The sequence below is a fragment of the Cibotium barometz genome, chromosome 12, assembly GCF_041138505.1.
Source record: "Cibotium barometz isolate CiBa-2024 chromosome 12, ASM4113850v1, whole genome shotgun sequence".
In the NCBI taxonomy this organism is placed as follows: domain Eukaryota; kingdom Viridiplantae; phylum Streptophyta; class Polypodiopsida; order Cyatheales; family Cibotiaceae; genus Cibotium; species Cibotium barometz.
Window position 1 is genome coordinate 14,883,011 of NC_141057.1, and position 17,918 is coordinate 14,900,928.

A 17,918-nucleotide genomic window follows, 5' to 3' on the forward strand; every position below is an offset into this window, starting at 1 on the left:
TCTTACAAACCCATGGTTTTTGCTTACATGGCGGGCTCCTATTTGTCAAAAAGTTAAACGTTTCCATAACCTCATGGCAAATTAAAGGGCCCAAAAAGACTCCATTGAGTCCCTAATGTGGTTGGTGGGCTCTAGGAACTTCTTCATAAATAGCTACTAATTGCAAGGTTTTGGCATCGAACTTTGTAGGTGAGGATGGGGTTGAAGGAGTAGAGGCTTTATCCGAGTCAATCGTTGGTGCAGATGGTAGGTCATTGTGTAGAGGGGCTTTTGTGGAAGAGGCTTGTATCCTTTTTGAAAAGATGCAGGGGAGAGGAGAGCTTAAGCTCTTGCAAGCACACACACACTCATCACAAAACCCTAAAAAAGAACACACAAGGTGAGAGGCTGAAAATCTTCTTCTTCTTCACACAACACTCAACACACCATATACAAAGATAAGAGTACACACCTATGAAAAGGTACTCAACCAAATACATACTAGGGTTCTCTATAGTGTGAACCCAACTAAATGAGTTGGCGCTATAACTATGCCAGTCTCTAGAATGGCTATCACACAGCCTGTCATCCCACTGGCCGCATATCACCCATGATCTCACCAACCATGCCAGTGGTGTAAGTGTGGGGCGGCCTATCCTCTAGGCGGTTCATCAGTGTCCACCGCCTCACTAGATGAGCTCGATATCCCTCGAGCTTAACTCCATCTCATGTACACCAAGCAAAGTCTTGAATCTGCAGAGCTTCTCTGTACCCAATGCTTTGGTGAAGATGTCAGCTACCTGATCCTGTGTGCTGACATAAACAAGGTCAACGTCTCCTGCCAAGACCTTCTCTCTGACAAAATAGTAGTGGACCTCTATATGCTTCGTGCGAGCATGAAAAACTCGGTTCCTAGCCAATTGTATACTGCTAATTTTGTCACAGAAAATGACAACTTGTCTATCACTTATAGACCCAAATCTACAAAAGTAGCTTTCTCAACTAAGCTACCTCACATGCTACCATAGCAGCACCTCTGTACTCGGCCTTTGTACTGGATAGAGTAACTATAGGCTGCTTCTTGCTGCTCCAAGTCACAGTAGCACTCCCCAAAGAAAACATGAAGCCACTAGTAGATCTTCTATCTGAGATACTACTAGCCCAATCAGCATCTGTGTATCCATGTACACATATCTCTGTCTGAGTTTCATAAAATAGTCCACAATGCAAAGTAGACCTCACATACCTCAGTATGCGTCTCAATGCATCCAAATGCAGATTTCGAGGAACCTGCATAAACTGACTCACCAACCCAACAGCATAGCTCAAATTTGGCCTGGTGATCGTCATGTAGATCAAGCTCCCTACTATACGCCTATACATAGTAGGATCCTCCAAACTCTATCCTGAATCTGCACTCAACTTGCCATTCTGATCTAATGGCACTGAGATAGGCTTGCAGCCTGTCATACCATACTTGGACAACATGTCCAAGCCATACTGTCTTTGCAGTAATCCAATACCATGTGGTGACCTAATCACCTCAATGCCCAAGAAATATCTGAGCTAATCACCTCAATACCATGTGGTGACCTAATCACCTCAATGCCCAAGAAATATCTGAGCTCCCCCAGATCCTTCATCTCAAACTTCTGTCTAAGCAAGATCTTTACATCAAAGATCTCTGCATCATAGTCCTCCATAATGATTAAGTCGTCTACATAGATGACAACAAGCACAACCGCTCTATCACTGTGTCTCACATATAGCGAGAAATCTGCATTGGCTACATGAAAACCAATAGTGACAAGATATTCAAAAATCTTGTCAGACCATGCTCTTGGTGCTTGTTTTGAGCCATACAAGGCTTTCTTCAACCTGAAAACATGCTTGGGGTGACTCACATCCTCATAACCAGGTGGCTGCAACATATACACCTTTTCCTGCAAATCCCCATGCAAGAATGCATTCTTTACATCCATCTGATGTAAAGACCATGGCTTTGACGCAGCCACTACTATCACAACTCTCACTATTGCCATCTTGGCAACTGGGTTGAAAGTTTCTTCATAATCAATGCCATATGTATGCGCATATCCTTTGGCTACCAATCTAGCCTTGTACTTTCTTATGCTTCCATCACTGTTATGTTTTACTTCGTACACCCACTTGCATCCAATGGCTTTCTTGCATTAGGAATTTTTTGAGGTCATTTTTGGGCCTTGTAAGGAAGTTTGACCGGAATATTCCCTCCAAAAGGGGGCACCGGATAAAATTTTTGCAAACGAACTCCAAATTTGTCGGACCTCACATATTTAGATTCTACTCTTCAAAAGCTATCCATTGATATATAACACGACGGGGTTTCGAGAAGGGACAAGATAGATACCTAGAAGATTCCTTTTTGCTTGGGGAAGATGTGTTTCACGCCCAGAATTTTTTGTTGGATTTGCCTTTCACGGCCGGAAATTTTCGTCGAAATTGTCTTTCACGGCCGGAAATTTTTGCTAGATTTGCCTCACGCCTGGAATTTTTCATCAGAATTGTCTTTCTCATCTCACGATTGGAAATTTTCGTCGAGTTTGCCTTTCACGCTTGGAATTTTTTGCTAGAATTATCTTTTCACAACCAGATTTTTTCACTGAATTTGCCTTTCACGGCCGGATTTTTTTCACCAGAATTGTCTTTCACAGCCAGAATTTTTTCATTAGATTTGCTTTTCACGACTATAATTTTTTACCGGAATTGTCTTTCATAGCCAGAATGTTCTCGTTGGATTTGCCTTTCACGGTTGGAATTTTTTGCCGGATTTGCCTCACACGATCGGAATTTTTTATCGGATTTATCTTTCACGGCTAGAAATTTTCACGAGAATTGCCTCAGTGTGAGAAACTTTTTAACAAAAGGAATTTAACTTTTTTTTTCTAGTGGGAAATATGGATTTTATTTTTTGGGGGGGGGGGATAATTTTTGAATTTAAAATGAAAGGGATATGGACATTTTCCCAAAAAAGTAAGTGGGAATCAAAAAAGTCAACCTTTTAATGACACCCCTTACACCCTTCGTAAATGACCCCTAAAATGGACAAATTGACAACTCATTGAGCATCTACTCATTGAATGCTCATTAGCCTTAATGAGTTATGTAAAAAACTAATTAAGTATTAATCTTAGATTAGTTCTTTCACTAATCTTTCCCTCTTTTACACTAATCAAAGACTCTAATTAAATATTAATCCCTAATTAATTCACACAATTGAGCACATCATTGGATAGAGCAAGGGAATGCTAATCTTTGTGCATCAACAATTGTGTAAATTAATCTAAATTAGGAGATTAATTAGACTCTTAATTATAGTCTCCTCTTTTAAGGCAAAATTAAGCAAAGAGAGTTAAATTTCTTTAATTGATCAAAAAATTGATGTGATTAGGTGTTTTGATGCAACTAGATGCTCTCAAAACACTAAAAAATTCCAATTTCGACTACTCGTATGATCAATTTAGACCCCAATTAACACATTTTCTAAATTTTTAGCCTCTTGAACAAGATTAAAAACCCTGAATGACAAAAACCAGTCCATTAAGAGAAATTAGTCAAATTCAAGGGTTTTTTTATAGTTTTAATAAATTTTTTAAAATATTAAGTTACTCTTAATGCTTGTTAACAGTCTAATCCAAAAAATTTCAACAAAAAACATATAATGAAACTAGAATTAATTATCTTAGATCTTTGTTTAAACTAAAGAGAGCTAACATTCACTAAAAATTGCATTGTTTGTCCGATGTGCAATGGACGCAAAGTAAGCCTACAAACTATATGCAAGCCCTAAGAACATGAAAAACCACCAAAACAACAACAAAAATAATAAATTAATCTAAAAAATAAGCAAAAAGCATTCTTTTAAAAACAAAAAAGAGAGCTATTCTACATCAAATCTCACACAAATTACCATCAAATCCACATCTTTTTCATAGGAAACCATCAATCAAGATAATGGGCAATGGGTTCGTAGACATACTTTCACCTTATCAACATCATCAACAAAAATACCAATATAGATGCAAGAGATTCCACAATGTCCTTCGTCTTCAAGGCATAATCATTTAGAGACGATTTTCTTCTCCATAGTATGAAGCTCATTCTTCAACTAAATCTTTTGTGCCATGGCGTTAGCTTCATACAACTTCACCAAGGTGTCCGAGGCCTCCTTGGGTGACTTGGCATCTTGTATATACCTAATCATGGTGTCCTATATGATGCTAATAGAAATACAATACATGAATTTTTTTGCTCCTTGATTCCAATCCTTGTATTCTTTTACATCTACACAAGTTGGATTAATCTTAGGTATCTCTAGTGCCTCCTCATCTTTTGCAGTCCCAATTGTCTTTTTCAACAGGAAATTTGTTAATCTAAACCTACAAGCATGGAAGTTGTTCTTATCAAGGTTCTCTATAACAATGTGGTTAATTCCATCATTTGACATCTTGTGTGCAACACAAACTCACCAGAAACAACACTTGTTTAACTTGCACAAACTATTGTATTCTCTACAAAAACGATACTATACTACACACAATCAGTGACCTTAATTTGTAAACATAAACCCAATAGCACTTGTAAGACCTCTTTGCAATACACACAGTCTCTGCACAACCATATGACCTTCCTGCAATTCCAAAAACATAATTATGCAGAGAATCAAAACTAATTCAAAGTGCACGCGCGAACGCATGCTAACTGGAAAACGAAGGTCTAGCCGTGCCTGAAATGTGTTTTTGGCCCCACAACAAAATCTTCTTTCCAAATGACAATATAGTTTCCCTATAGCTCCGCTCATACGAAGACAACTCCTCAATTGGAGTTTGTTGCTTATGCCTCCTGAAGAGCTCCCGACAAGGGTGTAGTAGCTAACACAAAGGGGGAAGAGTAGGTGAAGATCTTACCCTCCTACCACTTCCTGTGCTTCTCTTGCTTGCCGTTCAACTTCTTAGCATGAACCAGGCTCTGATACCATGAAAAGTTGTAGGGAGGAAGAGATCTCGAGCTCTTGCAAGAAAACACTCACACAAACCCTACAAGAGAACACACAAGATGAGAGGCTTAAAATTTGTTCTTCTTCTTTGTTACCACGCAAAGGTTCTAGCAAAAAGATAAGGGAAATATAACATAAGTACTAAAGTACTATGTACATGTGGTCCATAATGTGACACGCTAAGTGAGTGACTTGGCAAGATAAGCATGCCATAACTCATTGGTGGACTAGTAGCTGGTGTAGTCCACCTATAGAATCATTAGTGAAGATCTATTATGTAAGCATCTTACCAAACATGCCAGTGATGTAAGTGGTGGAAACGGTCACCCAAGCATACCATAAGTGTCAACTCATGTTAAGCTTGCTATCTCAACAATTAGATGTTGATCAGACAAGAGAAAATGTTTATTTTTTTGGTTTAGAATGTGTTTAAAATCTAAGCTTTAAATGTATTGATTTGGTAGTTTTTGCTTTTAAAAAAGAAGCTTGTTCATTACATAAATATAGGTTGTGTATTTTTGGAGTAGCATGGGGTTATCCTCAATGCTCAGATGATAATGTTAGCCTTATAGAGTATCTATGAAGGCAAAATAGTATTTAAGGACTACAAAGGAGTGTTATATCAATGCATGAGTAAATGATAAAATTATCACTTAATTAAACCTTACATAGCATAATAGCCTAATACTTGGGTAGCTAGAATCCTATTTAAAGGGTTATTGAGCAGTATAGTATTCATGCGTCAAGACTATCAAAACTTCCACATGTCATAGTGTCGCAGAGCATGACGTTTCTTCATTGAATGATGTAAAAGATGAATTCTTAGAGACCTTACTTGGCTGGAAATCCATAGCTCGATTTCGAAGATGTCCTCTTGATCTTCAATTTCACCTTTGACTTAGTCTCCCTTTGGTTGTCTTGGTCCTTAAAGTCTTCAGCATTTTGTGAATTATGAGTTGATTTAACCCTTTTCTACCTATTGCTTCTATATGAATCCCATCTATGGAGATCAATCTATTGAAGAGGTTGTTGTCCAATTCAATTCTTTAATGCTCCACGAGCTGAATAATCACCATAAACAAGTGCCTTTTCATACATGTCCTCATGGGCTAGCCAACATTCTCCTATTGTTTTGCTACCCGATTGGTTGTCTGTGAGTGCCCCCAATAACTATCCTATGGTTGGTTTCTTGGGCATGTGAGCCTCCTTATCCCCTACGGTAGCCTGTAATAGTTACACCCTATAGGTAGAGCCTTGAGTGGGGTGGCCCATTAGGCTACCCCTTTTCCTACCAGCCTATATAGAAAAATATGTATGCACAAAAATACTCCTAAACCTTACACGATTGTCCCAAGCAATGCCCGTTACACCTCTACATCATTCCAGAGCGTGACTCATAGTGCAGACTAGCATGCTCCATGTGGATATAACCTACTTATATGCTTGTGGATTGGACTTCCTGGCTTAAATTCTTACAGGCTAACTTTATTCTATGCTTATGGATTAGCTATCTTTTAAAACTAGTTACATGCAAGCCAATTATCTCACAAGAGAGTTAGCATGTAAGCATCATGCAAGCCGATTAGCTCATAGCCATGAAAATTAAAAAGTCTATAAGCATGAAAGGTAGTTAGCCCACAAGCGTGCAAGATAGTTAGCCCATAAGCATGTGGATTTTTGAGCTTGTGGACTAACCAACCTGCATGCTTATTAATTAGCTAACAAGAACAAAAATTAAGAAGCACATAAGCATGTTTGTTGTTATGCCTATGAGAGATCCCTTGGATGTCACTAGATTGTTAACACAAGAAGATAAATGAATATGTTTACTAAAAAATACTTTATTGTTGATGTTAAACATCCATAGATTCTCAAATACACAAGTACGAGTTTTCTAGGAGACACTTAAATGCGTCATGGTTACATATTTTTTAGTCTACCCGACTCCTCCATGGAAGTCTTTCCATGATTAAAACGTTTCAGAGGAGATGATGGCATCCTAGCAATCAACTCTGAAACGGTATAACTAGAACCCCCCTCTATCTAGTGATGGACTTCATCTACATATTGATGGGAATTTCCTTATAGTCTTTGAATTAACCTTAGAAGACCATATTAGGGAGTTTGGGAAAATCCCAATACTTTGGGGATTTGATTTTCAACCTACTTTTTGTTGTATCTTGAGCATACTAATCCCAAAGTTGTCGGAGAATGTGGATTTAAAACCTCGGGGGGTTCACTATAAGTAAACCCTCTGTATCACGTGTGTTCAAGGCCTATTTTAGAAATCCATTCTCTATGAAATTTTCATGAATAAAGCATACCCTTCTGTTATTCAATCTATGAATATCCCCTTTAAATGGTACCCTTCTATATGTAAAAAATGTGTAAAAAGGGGATTTCAAAAATCCCTTATGTTGAGCCCATGTGCTATGCTTACATATTTATGAGTGACCCCCCCCCCTCGCGGACCCCGAGTTTAAAAACTACTCTTCAAGAGCTGTAAGATTCCTCCCCAGCCCCTCAAGATGTCCAGTATCTTCCTTTGTAATCAATCCCCTCTTCAGATTAATAAAAGATCTTGTTTCTACCTATTTTGACTTAGAGAGAGAAAATGTTCTAGAGAGAGATTATTTAGATTTTAGATATTTTTGGATGAAAAAATATCTCTTCTTATTAAAATAAATTCCCCCAAAATAGAAGTTCAAAAAGATTTTCAAAAGGTGCATTAGAAATAAATTATTATCTGTTCAAAAAGCCTTATCCTTTAAGAGTCTAGATTTTTTGAAAATTTTAAATTAAGGTTCTGAGGGACCAATCAGATTCATCCAAATGTATGGAGGAGATAAATTAAAGAAATAAAGAAAATCCCCCCAAAAATGAGTAAATACTCACATAAGATGAAGAGTGGACTAAGGACCAAAGAAAATACTAAAAAAATAAAATTTTGACACCTTAGAGTGGGGATTCCCCCTCATGAAGGAGGCGCCTATTTCACATGTGTGGTGGAGTTTTAAATTCTCAAATATTGAGATATTTCATCTCTCCTCTCTCCTAATTCAAGTCTAGTTCCAAAAAGTAAGCTAAACTGACCCAAAAATGGTCAAAAATTCACCAAACTAATCTAGAAAATTCTAGAATCAGTTTGCTTGGTTAGAAGCTCACTTTTTTCTATAAATGGAATCCTCCCCCTTTGTAGAAGCTTAATAGTGTTTTATGCACTGTTACTCTACTCCTCCTCCCCAGAGCCAAAAACAGTGAATTTATTGATAATTCATTAGTTTTTGACCTTTCCCTCTTCAAAAGAATTGGTTGCCACTCTTGTTGCAAACAAGAGTGGATCCCTCAAACCATCAAGCCAAACGAAAGCTCACAGAAATTCATGTAAGTTAGAAATCCTACTTTTTCTTTATTCCTTTTAATTGGTTTTCTAATTTTTATTTTCTTTAAAATGAAAAAAATGATGTTATGCCTTGTTGGAAAGGCTTTCCCCCTCTCTTCATTCTTAAATTCAGCCTTTCTTTATCCTAGATAAGTAATCAAATTGTTAGAATTAACCTTTTCATATTGTTTCTCTTTTAAAAGTGGAATTTGATTAGTTTAGAATGCTTTAAACCATTTAGGATAATTTTTAAGTAACTTGAGGATAGAAAATTTTAAAAAATGGTCAGCCATACAAAGGAGGTTATGGTGGCGAAGTTTTCTTAAATTTTGTGAAATAAGTTTTATCTTTTATTATTCAAAAAGAGTAATCCCCACCATTTATGTTGTATTCTAAAAGTGTTATTTTCATTCTAGGCATAGAAAAATGCATAGTAGAAATATTTTTATTATAAAAGTGTTATTTCCATTAAAATTTAAATTCTATACATAGAAAGATGCATATTGGTTATTTTTTTATTATAAAAGAGTGATTTTCATTAGATTTAAATTCTATGCATAGAAAGATGCATATTGGTTATTTTTTCTATTATTAAAGAGTGATTTTCATTAGATTTAAATTCTATGCATAGAAAGATGCATATTGGTTATTTTTTTATTATAAAAGAGTGATTTTCATTAGATTTAACTTCTATGCATAGAAAGATGCATATTGGATATTTTTTTATTATAAAAGTGTGATTTTCATTAGAATTAAATTCTATGCATAGAAAGATGCATATTGGAAATAATGTTTTTTATTATAAAAGTGTTACTTTCATCAAAATTGATTTTTATGCATAAAAGAATTTTTTTATTATAAAAGTGTTACTTTCACCAATATTGATTTTTTATGCATAAATAGATGCATAAAAGAATTTTTATTATTATAAAAGTGCTACTTTCATCAAAATTAATTTTTTATGCATAAATAGATGCATAAAAGGATTTTCTTTTATATAAAAGTGTTATTTCCATAGAAGTTGGATTTTATGCATAGATAGATGCATACAGAATTTTTATATCAAAATAAAAGTTCTCTTTAATCCTATGTTTAAATCCCATGAATATTGGTAAATGATTAAGTAAATACTCTATGAGAGAAAATTCTACCGTTTCATATTCTCTACGATGGTAATGAGAAAATTCAAAAAAACTATCGAAGTTGAAATTTTAGATAAATGGTTAATTTATTCCTCATAGGAATTCATGATTAGTTTTAAATTCAGTTAAGCAAAATACTCAATGAATGAAATTCAGTAGAGTAGTAATGGAAATATTACCCTTCGAGAAAGTTAGTTCAGGGAGAACCTTTCCAGACTCAAACCCTGAATCAGACTATGACCAAAACTTTGTCTGCTTCGTCAGTTTCAAGAAAAGATGATATGACCAGTTCATGAAAAGATGATATGACCAGTTCAAGAAAAGATGATATGACCAGTTCATGAAAATTTCACTCAAATCACCCCATCAAATCTGAAATCAAGTTAAGACCCTTGATTCTGATCTGAGGATCAAGGTTACAGAATTTAGGAAATTCTATTGGAATTTTAGACCTGCGATCTAGAAGTATTGGGATACAGATTTAAGATATACCCATTGTATTCAGAAGAAAATCAAAACTGAAAACTTGCATAGAAACCCTATTTTCTTAAAGGACTATTTTACGCCAGCTGAAGGGAGCATTTGGTATATGTGTTTTTCTAAGAGAAGTTTAGTTGCAATAGCTAGCGGCGAGTGTTCAAAGGATGGCTCACGCGGCAAAAACCTACCCAGGTCTTGACCAGCCTTGGTATGGTGAAAAATGGTGTGCTTCCGGTACGGTGGGTGAGGGCCGACGAAGCGGTCCCCCTGAGTGAAGTGCGAGGACACGGATCCTGGAGGGTTTTGACCAGGCGATGCACGGGCTCGCGGTGCTTAGGACACCCATGCGTCGTGGAGGAAGATATATATGTATGATGACAAAAAATTATTGTAATCTGTTACTGGATCTCGTTGTGCTGACCAACTGGTCTCGACGGAGAGTCCAGAGTGATACCTGTTTTTGAGAAACAAGGAACTGGATGGAAATTTTGAGTTATAATATTTGTAATAACTAATAATTGTTTGTCAATGGATTGTTTTATAAGTTAAAGTTTAAAGAGGAATGTGTGCGTATCTGTATTCTAAAGCAAAAGTTAAGAAAGGCATTCAATTATGGATGGGTGAGTACTTGTCAGGTTCTATTAATTCCAGTGGTCATGGGCCGGATGGGGTAGGCTGGAATTAGTAGAGTTTTAATAAAATAAAATTGATTAATAGGAATACACTTAGAACTCGAGTAGTTAAATGAAAGCCTGAAGACTTCTCTAATGAATAGATCAATGGCTGTGCCTGATTCAATTAGGAAAAAGCATTGATTCCTTCAAGTTAAGTCTGTAATAGTTTCCCTTCTATCTGATTCAATAAGATAGAAGGCTAGTTCAGTATATTGACCTCATTAGAAAAATTTGTTAAGAAAATAAAAATAGTGGAATCGTCCCTGCCGTTTTCGGACATGGTAAATTTTCCTGATTTTTGTTTTCGGAATGACCACCAATTAGTCTCGTGCCTGAACATTCGAGGGCGAGGCCCCGAGTGGGAAACCCTGCCCCGTGCATGAGGGAGCTGCTTCCACTCTACCAGCTACCCGAAATCCGTGTGCGGAGAGGGTAGTGGGATCCCACAAGAGCTTTCCAATGATATGTCACATTAGGGGGTTTTCACAAAATCTTCAAAGTGTTTACCATGCTCCAATTTTTTAATCTTGGAAAATGGAAATTGGGATTTTCCCAAAGCAATGAGAAAATAGTTCCATGCATGGGCATAGAGGATTTATAACCACTTTTGTCTTTGGAATGGAAATCTCAGGTAAAGTAATGAATGCACGAAGCTCCAATGGCAATTAATCATTGTCTCTATCTGTTAATGGAAGTTTTGCCATGAACACTTTAGTGATCCTGCTTTATGATCTTACCCCCACGATTGTTAGTGGTTGAATTCAAAGATGTAATTTTTTTGGTGATGAAGATTGGGTGCAGGAAACAGTGCGCATGAGGGTGATTAGTGATTTGGGGATGATAAAGAGTTTGTTTGGGCCATTACCAATGGCTAATCATGGCTATAGCCAGTGGTTAGGCATGTGAAGGGCCTAGAACATTTGTGGTAGTGGGGTGCAGGGAATTCATGATCCAAAATCCACCTTGTGGGTGATGATGGCATGACGATGAAGTTGTTGGTTGATTTTATGTTGTGCAAGGGCATTGTGTGATGAAACTATGATGTTTAAGTAGTGTTGTTGCTGTGCTCCTAAGTGATCGAAGCCAACATTTTTGGAAGCAACGTAAAAATGTGTCCGAGTCCCGTCAACTTATGCAAAGGGTAGCAAGTGGTGATATTCTCAAGCTGATATATAAATATTAGATTATTCATAATAGTCATTTTGGGCATGCGTATCTATCAACACTCAAAGTTGAATCTTACAAAATATATTCTTGACCACCACCAGCTCGCTTCCATTATCACATCCAATGATTTGCACTTACATTAGCTATGCCAATCAATTAATAAATTTATTGACTAAAAATAAAAGTAACCATATAAAACTTCATCTCATCAAGACGATGCAACCAATATTCCCACATGTATGGATTCACCCCTGGACGCGTAAAATAAGCTATGAATCACCTAGATTTAGAAAGGGATCCTTATCTAATCCCGTCTAGGATAATTTATAACATAAAAACCAAGGAATATATAAAATATTCCATGAATTCTTTTAAGAAACAATAAATACACGACATGGTAATATATAAGATATTCCATGAACTCATCCTTATAACAGTATAGCACCAAATCTCTCTTTGTGGTGTGCAAGCTTGGTCTTGCGAGATCGTGGTGCACCATTTGTAAGACCCCACAGTCCTCATTATTACAATGGGTAATAATAATAAGAAAAGTAAGTGTCAAATTTTCTTAGAGCACGATCATAGCACATTTGCATGCCCATATTCGACTAAACCTTGTAGAAAAGGACATAAATGCAAGTATTAGTGTATGGTGGATTTAGCAAAGAAGTTATATGGGATCATTAAATCTTTTTGCAAAGCATCTACATCTTAAAAAATGGAGAAAGCTAGAGATAAATTGTTGGCGTTTCCCAACACATTTGATGATGCTTATGATTATTGTGAGTAGGATAGATGTAAGTCTTTTTTGAGATTGATGAGGATAGAAACATTATAATTAGCTATAGAGGAGATCTATAAGAGTGAATCAAAGTCAAGTAATGATGATGATGCTGACTTTGATTGCCATTATGGGTTGGATATGGTGGGGGTTGAGAATGCATGGGAGAACCAAGAAGGCCGCATCAAATATTTCCCACGGTGTGGTAGATGGTCAAGATGATAGAGATGCCGATGTACATAGTCACAATGATAGAGATACCAATGTGTATAGTTTTGACTCACATGTGGTAGATGGTTACGATGATAGAGATGACGATGTACTATAGTCACAATGACAAAGATACCAATGTGTATAGTTTTAAATCACATGTGTTTGATGATGTCAAATTACCACATGATTTGGAGAGCATAGTTAATTGATCGATGGATGCCATGATCTCAGTTGCATTATACATTAAATGCAATTCATTTTATACACAAATAATGTCTATTTTATATGTTTTCCCTCTTTATACGGGCGTATTATACGGTGACACATCACATATTTTGGGTTATACATTTAGGCCCTTACATTTCAATCGAGAACTTTATCGATCGATATATTATTAATCAATAACGTTATCAATCGAAACAAGTCACTATAAAAATAGTACATCATTGTACGCTAAAATAAGAAGCACTTCATTCCAAGGTAGTGCTTCTAGAATTGCAAAATTAAAAATATTTCTAATATAATAAGTAAAATAACCTTAGATATAGGTTTAGATATATGTGTACATGTGTTCAAAGTTTACTTTACACTTGTACATATATTTTAGAAAACAAAAATTAGTTTTGTATTTCATTGTGTTCGAAGCTTGCTTCACACTTGAAAGATAGATTCTTAGGAATAGGATTTATCTTTTATTGTGTTCGAAGCTTTCTTCACACTTAGAAGACAAAAGTTTAGGTTTAGGCTTAAATATCTTTTATTGTGTTCAAAGCTTACTTCATAGTTAAAAGATAATGCAAAATATAGGTAGCAAGTTTTATCCTCTACTTGGTTCAAAGCCTGCTTCATAATTTAAAAAGAATTTTTAAAGTTTATGATTATTATTTTTTGTGTTCAAAGCTTGCTTCACACTCTAAAGATAAATATTGATGAGTGTGTTTTATTCTATTCTTTTCATGAATTGGGATGCTTCAATATTGCATGCTCATGAACGTAAGAGTCATTAATTAGAAGCATGGGAGTTATTATCACGAGGGGCCCATGGCAACCTAGGGTAGCCTATGTCTTATCATCATCCTCTTCAGAGGTACCTTCGGTTTTAGAGATGGGTGAGAATGTGGAAATACTTTGGGCCCATGGCTAGACGAGCAGGTTGTCTCAACTACACTCTTAACCCTTCCCCCAAGCACTGTTACATTCATGGACATGCATATGTGTTGCGACCTCTATATGTTGGACAAAATGTATATGTGATGGGAAATCTATGCATTTTTGCGTTGATTTCTCATGCATTACATGGACATTACAAGTAGACTTCTTTCATGCTTATTGTTCAAAATGTGTTTTACAATTAAATTTTTCATGTTTCTAAAGTTAAGTTATCATCTTTTGATTTTTAAATGTTAAAAGAGACACGGTCGTAAAAAATTGTCGCATTGTAAAGTATATATATAAGTTTTTGCCATCCATGATTTATTTTGGAATAATCACAATATGTTAATCAAAGCTAACGTACATAAGTATGTAGCAAAGCTTAAGGTCAAAGGGGATGTAAATATAAAAAGGAAATTGGGCTTTGTAGTACGAGAAATGGAAATAGTCGAAGAAGATGATACACATGTGTCTACAAGTGAATGTATGCCATCTTGTGGTCCAATACATGAATCAATAGAACATGCTGGTCAATCCAGTACTTGTCCCTCCATAAGTACTCCATTTGCATCATGTCCATCTTCCAGTACTCCATCTACATACATGATGCAGGGTTCTAGCAAACAAGAAGAGTCGTAAAGAGTAGACACCTTTGCAGGCAACATTTGTTCAAGAGATGCTTAAACACAAACATTTGTTGCAGATGCGATTCCATTCAATGTAATCTAAAATCCTATTTTTCATGATGCATTGATGAGAGTACAGCAAAGTCTGGGTTTCAATTGCCTGATTAGAATAAGATCAAACATATGACTGAACTTGCATTTGAAAGATCCCTGCCCCATCCGCGCAACAAATTCAGGGGTGCTAGCAGCGAAAGTAGCACTTCTTGTGCAAGACAGAGTCTCCCACTTGGGGCCTTGCCCACGAATATCGGAACAAGAGACTAATCTCTCGATTCTTCCAAAACCGAATCCGAAAAAACTTCCCTCGCCGAGAAAGCATAGGTGATTCCTCCAAGAAAAACTATTCTAACGTAATCAAAAGCCTTAACTTGCCCTTTTTCATTCCAACCGAACCCATAGGTCACATGTCTGGGTAAAGGGAGGAACTTGCACTTGGATCATAGAGACCAACGCTTTTTTCCCCGTTAAGAGGCACAACCGTTGATTCTTTTCCATAGAATAAGGATTATCTGTGATTTACTTCAACTATCATAACTTAACAGAATTGAGTCTTATTTTTGGGATCCATCACAGTCCATCCAATCCCATGGGTTACCCAACCACCCAACCACACAGTATTGATAGGATCCATTTAGAAATTTGGTTATGTTTTGCCCTGGGTAAGTACCAAGTAAGAGAGTTCCTAGGCCCCCTAGCCGATGCTTCAGTCACACCACTTACACACCACCACTTACACGCCCCAATATGAAATTGCCTTTCACACATTCAGTTTTCTTTAAAACAATCTTTTAATGAAACCATAGTATCACTAATCATAATCCTCCAAAATATCTAGCTTGAATTCTAATTTCCAATCATTCCTTCATCGATGTACCTATGACATCATTGGCAACCAGAATGCTCACCACCTGGTCATCTCAAGGGCCTTTTCAATAGTTCCTAGCTTATAGTACTCGGGAATATAGTCATATAAAAATCCAAATGGGCTCTCCGTTGAAGATTAGCTAGATCAATCAACAACATCCATATAAAAGGGTCATGAACTCATCCGTTTGAAGACCAGCAAGGTCAATCAACCATATCCATGCCGATGATCAGAAAACAATTTCAACTCATTTTTCCTCCCCAATGCACGCGTGGGTATATCTTTGGTGACCCAGAGCCTGAGCACCATATGGTCAGCACCCTCTAGGCTCCTTTGCAGGTCACCTAGCACTTCACTCATAGGTCGCTTCCTTGGTCCCTCATCCACCACACTGGAAGCTCACCATTTTAATCAAACCGAGGCTGGTCAAGACCTTGACTGACCTTGCCACGCGAGACGTCCTTCATTGACTCTCCGTCAGCTAGTTGTTGCAACCTTATCACTTAGGTCCTCATCACGATCTTAATCTACAAGATAGTCAAAATGCTTCCCAGCATTCTTGACATAAAACAATCTTTTAAAAATAGGTCCCATATACAATTAGAGTTTCCAACAACTCCCATCTGTCCACATCATTTCTCATTATTCTATATTAATTCACATCGCACATTCCACATCCATTCATATCCATTCCCATCGTCCTACATCCATTTACATCCACTCTCAACATATCAAATCCATTCAGATCCATTCATCTCACATTACATCTATTCACATCCATTCACATCCATTTAGATCCATTCACCTCACATTACATCTATTCACATCCATTCACATCCATTTAGATCCATTCACCTCACATTACATCCATTCAGATCACATCACATCCATTCACATCCATTTAGATCCATTCACCTCACATTACATCTATTCACATCCATTTAGATCCATTCACCTCACATTACATCTATTCACATCCATTCAGATCCATCCACATCTCATCACATCCATTCACATCACATCACATCCATTCACATCTCATCACATCCATTCACATCCATTCACATCTCATCACATCCATTCACAACCATCCACATCTCATCACATACATTCACATCCATCCACATCTCATCACATCCATTTGCATCCATACACATCACATCTTATCACATCCATTTACATCTATCCAGACCCACATCACATCACATCCATTTATATCTATTCAAATCCACATATCACATCACATCACATCACATCATATCATATCCATTTACATCTATTCAGATCCACATCACATCACATCCATTTATATCTATCCAGATCCACACCACATCCATCCACATTACATCGCATCTATTCACATCCATCCACATTACATCGCATCCATTCACATCTATTCAGATCCACATCACATCACAACCATTTACATCTATCCAGATCCACATCACATCACTTCACATCCATTTAGTACGATTACTCTACTTTTGATACTGATAGAATTTTTCTAAGTTTCTGTCAATTGTGTGGCTTAGTTAAAGGCAACTTTTTCTCGATCCCATTAAATCTAAGTATCAGAGTCGTGTTGAAGGTTTAAAAAGGAAAAATGAACTTTATCAGAAATTTATAGTAAAAACTCAAAAAGAGCATTTAGGTATTGTGTTTTCATTCCTTAAGCTTCATTAATAAAGACTAAATCTAAATTTTTGTTTACTTATTGGATCCTTGATCCTCCCAGGATTCCAAATTCCCTTTACTGATTAATAATTATCCAAGTTTTCTCGATGGATATTTTCACATTCTTTCTCAAATTTCTCAAAATAAGATATATTCAATATTCTTCTTGTTGAATAAAAGATTCATGGGATTTACAAAATCAATTCTACCCATTTTTCTTAAGAAAATGATAATACTCAGAATTCTACTTTTGAGAAATACTCATATTTTGAATTATGTCAAAAATTCCTGATTTAACATTTAATTGTTTGGATCTCGAATATCATGGAAATTCCTCTTTTTACATCTAAATTCTTATGCACAAAAATAAATTTATCAAAAATTTCTCTTTTCTCTTAATTAAATATTTATGCATAAATACTTTTAAAAAAGTATTTTCCATGAATATAATAAAATAAAATATAATATCTAAACCTAGAATATGATAGGAATTCCTCTTTTCGCTTTATTCAAAATATGCATAAATTTAAGATTTATCTTTTTTCTAGAAACTTTTGCCATAGCTTCACTGAAATTACTGATAATATGCAATTTTCTATTTGAATTGAAAACTTGTAATGAAAATATGATCAAAACTCTTCTTTTAGATTTAAAATAAATTATGCATACTTAGCATAATTATAGCCAT